Source organism: Pyrus communis, chromosome 9, assembly GCF_041283825.1.
Source record: "Pyrus communis isolate YQ-2024b chromosome 9, ASM4128382v1, whole genome shotgun sequence".
Classification (NCBI taxonomy): Eukaryota; Viridiplantae; Streptophyta; class Magnoliopsida; order Rosales; family Rosaceae; genus Pyrus; species Pyrus communis.
The window spans coordinates 14,137,764-14,145,354 of record NC_142573.1 but is presented as its reverse complement, the minus strand read 5'-3'; positions in this window follow the sequence as shown (position 1 = coordinate 14,145,354).

Genomic DNA, 7,591 nt, shown 5'->3' with positions numbered 1-7,591 from the left:
ATAAATTTGTTCTGGCTATAAGTTTTGATCTTTAGTGGTGTAAGGACTATATCTTAACTTTCTCAATATTAGACCTGGTGATTATGTCATGTTTGTCGCTTTCGTGTCGTTTTATGACATACCCGATATCCTAACAGATAGTGTCATGTCAAACACATTAAAATGAACGGGTAATATGGCCTGACCCGAATTCGACCCGTTAAAATTAATGGGTAATATAACCTGACCCGTTAAAGAAAATATATATTAATTCAATAAATAATCAAATGAAAAATGTCATACTAAATTAGCATCTATATACCACATTGTCACTAAATTAGTGTCTACATATCCTAAACCCTAAAAATTTAAGTGACGATGTAACCATCGTCAAATCTTGAAGGATGCGACCATGAATTATCATGCATTCTCAACTTCATCTAAAAACAATGTTCACAAGGGTTTAGAGGGTTCTAAAAATCCAACCGATAATGTACTCATCATCAAAGCGTAGAGTATGAGATCACGAGTGTTTACATATTTGTTTACCATTTTTTACATTTGTAAAATAATTATGATGATTTGTTTTAAAGGTAATTTAGCCAAAGGTCAATAAAAACTTTACTATTAAGCCATATATCAATGATATATTTTTATTTTGAACTTAATCAATGATATATTTTTATTAACTAGGCATAAATCAATGATAAATGCTACATAAGTTTTAAGTCATTATAAAATCCATGGAAACACCAAAATACCCTCCAAAGAAAAAGAAAGGAAGTGTCTGATCGCACTTCGAAGAAAGAGGGAACCCAAAGTTCATAATCAGAGCTCGCAGACTCTCCCTTCTGAACTCTAATCGCACTCCATCGTCGCATCACCGTAGTTTAACTTCCGAAGCTTAGGATTCAGACCTTTCTGGGGAGAGAAACACCGGAATCGAACAATGAGGGCTTTCAGCTTCGAAACTTTCCGGGATTGCGATCACCGTCGAGGTTCGACGGAGGACTCGATCTCAGGTCAGTAGATTTGGTTATGAAGAACAGCCAAATTCCAAGTTGAAAACATTTTAAAAAGATTTATAAACATGAAATTACAAGTTAAAGAGAAAGAAATGGTAAGGATAAAGAGGAAGAGCATGCGTACGGATGAGAGTGGAGAAGGAGTGGAGTGAATCGAGGAATTAGAAGAGTTGGTGGCGGCCATTTGGGATTGGGACCAGATTAGATGAAGATTTTTTATTTTCTAAGGTTTGTTTGTGTTGTGTTTGTTTGAATTTTAGGAATTTCAGTTCAGTTGGAGGAACAGGAAGAGAGAATTCAAATTTTGAATTTTAAGTGTCAGTTGGGTCGGCAGGCAGACACTTAGCTTCGGATCAGGTTGTTAGAATTTCGTATCGGGATGTTCCGTCGTCAGACCCTCTCTCTCTCTCTCATAAGTTTTTTTTTTTTCTCTTCTTCTTCTTCTTCTTCTTTCTTTCTTTCTGGAAAAATTGCAAAAATTGAATTGAGGGTCGAATTTCGAATTTCTTAGATTGAATTGTCGAGGAAGGACTCAATTTTGGGCACATGAAATAGACACTGCATCTGAATTCACAGAACAAGTAATAGACACTGCACGCAGTGTCTAAATCCTCAAACCTATTTGAATCTTAATTCAGAATCACAGAACAGGAAACAGACACTGCAACAAAGCATCTGCATCCACAGAACCGAAAACAGTTGCAATGTTTGAATCCACAAACCTATTTGAATCCAAATGCACAATCACAAAATAGGAAATAAATACTACAACGAAGTGTCTGAATCCACAGAAACAGAAACATGAATCAACAAATCTATTTGAATTCGAATGCACAGTCACAAAACAGACTGCAATGAAGTGTTTGAATCCACAAACCTATTTGATTATGAATGCACAATCACAGAACAATAAACAGACAATGCGTTGTAGTGTCCGAAAAATGGAGGTTGAAGGTGGTGGGAGGCGCGGAGGTTGAAGTCTGAAGGTGGTGAGAGACGCGATTTACAATGTAGGAGATGGAAAGGTTTGGTGTTTTAAATGGTAATGGCATCATTTGTAATTTTAATTTAATTGAGTTGTTTTAATGTATCTTAACATCTCATTGACCTATTTATAATTCCAATAAATTTGATTGACCTATTGTTAATATCATAACTTTTAATTGATTTTATACAAAATCACTTCTTTTTTTTTAATTTATTTTGATTTTTTTTACAAAATACCAAAGCATATTAAAAAATTTGTAATAATTAATTTAGAACTAGGAAAATTTTGAAAAAAATATGTAAAAGTTCATGATCACATCCTTTATGCTTTGACGATGGTAATTGTCGTTTGCATTTTTAAAACCTCCAGACCCTCGTGAGTAGTATTTTTAGGGTGAGTTCAAAATAAATAAAAATTCATAATAACTAATGTACACGTGTGAAAAATTTGAAAAAAAAATATACATTATAACCTATACCTTAAAATAATGTATCTTATGAGTTATGCTTAAGAAGTGTGAAATGACCAAAATGCCCCTAGTGTGGGTGTCTTGAATAATTATGGACCTTTGAGTTTAATTCTAATTTCACAAGTTTTCTAATTTTATTAGATTGGTTTTCGTACTCACAAGTGAGTGGGTGAAAGTAGAATCAAATTTGAAGTTACGGAGATTGAGTTATAATTTTTTAATCAAGAATGGCAATTTGGTAATTTTCATTTGGACAGATTTAAGGGATCATACCCCCACCCTCGGTCACTTTTCTTTCCTCTTTTTCGTTTTTGTAATCTCTCTCTCTCTCTCTCTCTCACTCTCTCTCTCTCTAAGCCACTGTGAACAACCACCCAATCCACCACTAATCCTGACCAAACTCCACCTCACAACCACCATATTTTCTATAGGTGACCTGAGGATCACGAGAATGGTCTTGCATGTGAGAATCAGAATTGGGGAAGGGAGTAACTCATTCACCGAGGCTCTACGACATGCTCTAGTTTGAACCCGACGAATTCGAGGTCAAACAAGCTTGAATTTGATTCTACTTAATGTCAGGTATCCTTTCCTTGCTCTTCTTGTCAAATTTGAGCTTAAATTTGAGGTTTTGACCTCTGTGTTGTTCTGTGCATCCACCAGCAAGTGACGGCACAAGGTCACTGAGGCAATGCGTGGCAATGTGTGATAGTATGTGCAGCGTGTGGCAACACGTGGGGACCCGAGACCCAATCAAAGGTTATTTGAATTTCCGAATCACGTGGTGGACTCTGTTTTTGCTAAATTGGAGTGGTTTACCACATTTGAGTTAGAGATCTTTAGAATTTACTTAGTTAAGTGCTAAAACAATGTTTTTAAGGTGCAAGCTTGAGTAGCCTAGATAAAAACATGACACCTATTGAAGAGAAAAACTCAGAATTTCTTTGAGTGGATGAGACTAATATTGAAATGACTAGATGATCATATGATTGACTTGTTTATATTTATGATTTATTTTCACCACATAGTCTCTTACAGATCGAGTATAGCTATTTGTGGCCATAGGATACTTGCATGTGTTATTTATCTAGTTGAGGCTAGATGCACTATAGATTCTAGTAGATTTTTTTTGCTTGTGGATGCTAGCAATAAATAGGTAGATGCCCGTACGTACACATGCATGCTTGTACTCGCACTACTAGATGTTAGTATATATTGCAGTCCCATAGGTACCTACTGAGAATAAGTGAGAACAAGGCGACGTTTGGCAACGAGTGGGCTTGATAATAGTGCAGTCATCCTACAAAGTAGGGTGATTTATCTGTCTTCTATGTTCCTATGTAGTTGTAATAATGCATAGTCATACTTTCGATTATGCCCAGAGCACAACACATACTTTTGTGATAACTGATGTATACACTACTGTTATGCTCTGAATTGATGTGGTAATAATAGGGTTGAACCCTAATGTGTCACCCAAAGGTGATGGTGTTGTAGTGATTTGCAGGATAATTTTAGTAGTTAATAATAAACAGTTGTTTAGTTCAAATTTATTCACAGCATTACTTCCTTACCTATGGCTCCGTCATCATATTGGTGATGTTTTGTTATCATTTTAAAGATGTTATGTTATTAATTTGGTGATAGCTTAACACATCACCACCCGTGGTTTGATGGCTATTTGGGTAGGGATGTCAATACAAATGTTTGTAATTGTATCCTCTACATTTGGACAATGGTTACATCGTCGTTTGGATTTTAAATCCCTCCAAACCCTCATGAATAGTACTTTTGTTTAAGTGAAAATTAATAAAAATTTCATCATAATCAATGTACAACTGTGAAAATATAAAATAAAGAAAAATATACAAACAATCGTAATGACAAACTTTACAACTTTTGTGAAATGTGTCACAACTCTGAAATTTGACACAATAATCCATAAACTCTAGATTTTATATTTAACCGTGTGTTGTCATTTACGTTTATGATCCATTCTTCTTACCAAATTTCACCTTTTTTTTTTCTTCATATTTTCTTTTTTGAAAACATGATATGCGGATGCAAAAAGGTGAACGGTTTGGATCGTTGATATCACGTTCACATTTTACGGTTAGTGAAAATATTCCTTGGAGTTTATAAAGTCTCTAGAGACTATATAACATCAACTCATGCTTGAGTTAATTGTAAATATCGGAACGTGATATCAACGATCTGAACCATTTATCTTTCTGCATCCACTAAAAGATCATGTTTTCTAAAAAGAAAATCTAAAAAAAAAAAAAAAAAAAAAAAACACGAAATCTAGTGAGTAGAATATAGTTTAAATGTAAACGACAATGGACATTTAAATATAAATCTAGGGTTTATGGTGTCAAATTTTGGAGTTGGCCTCTTCACAAAAGTTGTAGAGTTTATCATTACGAGCATTTGTATATTATTATTATTTTTTTTTTTTTTACATTTTTCACACTTGTACTTTTATTGTTATGATTTTTTTTTATTTATTATTTTGCACTCAAATAAAAACAGTTTTCATGAGAGTTTGGAGGGTTTTAAGAATCTAAACAACGATATAACCATCATCCAAATGTAGAGGATATAATCATGAGCGTTTATATATTCTTTACACATTTTTCACACTTGTACATTAATTATTATGAATTTTTATTTATTTTGAACTCCATCTAAAAATACTGTTCTCAAGGGTTTAGAGGTTTTAAAAATTCAAACGATGAGGTACTCATCGTCAAAGTGTAGATAATGCGGTCACGAGTGTTTGCATAATTTTTTCACATTTTCACGCTTTTATATTTATTATGATTTTTTTAAATTTGCTTTGATATTTTGTAGGAAATCAAATTATATTAAAATTTTCATAATGAGGGGTCAAAGTTGAGTACCATGACCGTTGCAGACTGGCTTTGACCATTGTAGTAAGGTTTTTTTTTAGCATAGTTTAAAGAGAGTTTTAACAAAAAGTCACGGTACTGTTCACTTTAGCGAAAAATCACATTTTTACATTAAAAAGTCAATCTTGGTAGTATTCATTTTACCCTTTATTTTGTCTTTGTCATTAAAATTCAAAGTTTTCAAACTCTTTTCATTAGTTTTCTTTAGTTTAAAATTACCAAACTCCTTTTTATCTTAACGAACCACCTTGTGTAGATAAACTTATTAAGAACTTATTATTAACGAGTCCTTAACGTGTGATCCGATAACCACACAACTAATTAACGTATTCACCCGAAACCTACTATTTCTATATCGTGTCCGGTTAACAGATCATGCACAATATTGTCAGGTCTACTGAATATTTTAATATTTTTTAGTATATTGGCACGCATTCACTAATTATGTATTGTTTAAATTGATTAAACTAATATTATGTATTTAAATATAATTATTGAAATAATTTTTTTCAGAAGAAATACATTAAAAGTATCAACCTTTGGAGACGACATCACTAAAATATAATATTTGGTTTATTTACAAAACTAGCTTTTTAAGATTTTTTAAGGAAAGTGTTATTAGCACTTAAAAAATTACATTCTACACTTCTCACAAATGTATTTTTCTTTCCAAACATAGAAAGTTTTGAATGTAGAATAAAATTTTTGAAATGCCAATAATAATTCTCTTTTTAATAATAAATCCTAACGACAAGTTGACCTAAGCTGCCATTTGACTTGTCCTATGAACAAGTTAATCTTGCGGGAGTCAAAAGCTGAAGTGTGTGATAATTGATGGGCTGCGCCACACCTGATCACAACAACCATGCCGCTCCTTCTTTCTTTTGCACAAAAGGTTTTTCAGTGTGTCGGAAACGCGACCCGTTGCATACCATATCATAAAACAAGTGATTGAATTTTTTTTTTCAAATATCCAACCACTTGTATTATGACACATGACGAACCAGACATATTCTCAATGCACGTGATTGACACTTGAACACTATTAGCCCGACTTTTATAGAGGCTACAAAATGGCAAGCTCTTTAGCCCTTTGGCCTCTAAATCTCTTTTTGGAAATTCATTTTGTTCCTCTATTGTAAATGGGTATTTTATTTTATCAATGTGTGCTAACATTTGACACTCAATTGGACACTACATTGAAGATGGCCTAACATTTTATGCTTCTGTCATTTATAACTACGGTTTGCTGATATTTCTTTTCACTTGTGAGTGAAATGTTTTAGGTTCGAATCTCACATATGACGCATAACTAATTTATTTATGAAATTCTATCTCCGGATTTCACTTTTTAAATTTCATATTTCACAGTTGTTACAACTCGTCTTAATTTTGGGCGTAAATTTTTTTTCGAAATTTGCAAAAGAACGAAAATGCTCCAGTTGGGCTAAGCGTAGTTCTATGTGGAAGTTTAACTCCCTTATTGTTTTGCCTTTTTTTGATATATTTGAGTAGTACGTGTCGATACGAACGCGTGGACGCAAGCAAAGCAAAATTTGGAGCTAAAGCGAAGATTCTAGAAGACTCAGAAGTCAAGGATATTTTGGTAATTTTGCCAATAATTGGTCCCATTTTGTTTCTCCCTTCTGGCCTTAGCGTTTGCGCCACATGGGGACCATTCCCCATTTTTCTGGACTTTTCTTCTCTCTTTTCTATCGGTCTCACTTCTCCTTCTATCTCTTTCTACGTCCTTCTTCTTCCCGAGCTATACACGACGGCAAGCCGTCTTTTTGCAGGCGAGTTGGAACCTGGAAACATCATCACCATGTTCACTCAGCACCCTGATCATCCCCACACTCGTTGTTTGCCTAGATTCATGGAGACGTTGTCTAACCCACGAGCCCAGTAACGTGCTAGTTTCTTCGACGAGGTTTCAACCCTTTCCCATTGGTTTTGAACAAGATCGTGGTCAACAGTCGACTCATCATCATCCTAGAAGCAATATTCGAGCAGTGTAAGGGCGTGTGGCCGTGGCCTGTGGTGGTGCATGGCGGTGCTTAGGAATGGCCCCTAACCGGTGACCCAAAATGTCTTTCTATGCTAATTTCAATGCCCGAAATCTATTTTTGGCATCCATTTAGTGTAATTCCACTGTTTTAGCCTAGTTTCTTAGTTTGCCACCACTTATACTTAAGACTTGCGGATCGTCATGAATTTT